The following is a 1,053-nucleotide window of genomic DNA, read 5'->3' on the forward strand; positions in this document are numbered from 1 at the left end:
AACAAGCTGACCTGAGTCAACATAGCTTTTCTTGGAATCATTTTTCTAAAAGGTTGAAGATACAGCTGTCTCATAATTAATATGCCTTCCCAGGGAGAAATCACTCTGCACACAATTAAAGATTACTTTTAAAAATTCTCTTAGGTGCCCGATGTATGGGTTATATATATACTGTAGCGGTGGCAGGGGGAGGGACGGCCATATTTGGTGGTGCGGCCTGAGCCAGCGACAACAAAAAGTGCATGGGCTCCCGGCAGGTGCTAGGACGTGTGCGGGGACGTGGGGCCAGGCTCTGCCCAGCGTGTCCACAGCCCGCAGTGATGTCATATAAGCTGAACTTGACCTCGCACATGCCCGCCGCTGCCCTCAACCCCGGAGGTGTCCACTCACCATCTACTAGCATGGCGACTTTCTCTCAGTATCACCAGCTGCTGAGTGACTATGGACCTCCATCGCTAGGCTACACCCAGGGAACTGGAAATAGCCAAGTGCCTCAGAGTAAATACGCATAGCTGCTGGCCATTATGGAAGAGCTAGGGAAAGAGATCTGACCCACATATGCAGGGAGCAAGAGAGCCTTGGAGAGGCTAAATGGAGGCATCATTAATGCCCGAAGCCTGGTTTGGGAGTACTTGGCTGAAAAGGAATGTAATGCCAGGTCCTAGCCCCTGGCCAGTCTGAAGGCCCATCTCACTACTCCCTGGAGATGAGAGGCTTTGTTCAAAATGGTAGTAATTTTTCTACCACAGTCATTAAGCTCTGAACCCACACTCAAATGATTGGGAAGACATTTTGCAGTAACCGAGGGTGTGCATTTTAAGTAGTTAGGAATGACCCAGCTCTTTTTTCTTTCTAAGCATTTGAAAGATGTTTGTGAAGTCACTTCACAGCAAGCTATCATTTGTCCCCAAATGGCAGTGTCCCCTTTAACCTCCCTTTGGATACATTTTCCTTTTGCATCACCCCAGTTGACTTCCTTTCCATGAGCTCACCTGCCTCTGAGGAGTTGAGTGCAGACCACAGCACCTTTGCTTAGTAGCTGTCCCGCCTGTG

The 1,053-nt window shown here is 49.0% G+C and overlaps 1 pseudogene; it reads left to right on the forward strand.

Moving 5' to 3' along the window:
• The first annotated feature begins 320 nt into the window (after positions 1-320).
• Positions 321-665, forward strand: LOC114634029 (annotated as a pseudogene).
• The last annotated feature ends 388 nt before the right edge of the window (positions 666-1,053 follow it).

The sequence above is a fragment of the Grammomys surdaster genome, unplaced genomic scaffold, assembly GCF_004785775.1.
Source record: "Grammomys surdaster isolate TR1022 unplaced genomic scaffold, NIH_TR_1.0 818, whole genome shotgun sequence".
NCBI classification, from domain to species: Eukaryota; Metazoa; Chordata; class Mammalia; order Rodentia; family Muridae; genus Grammomys; species Grammomys surdaster.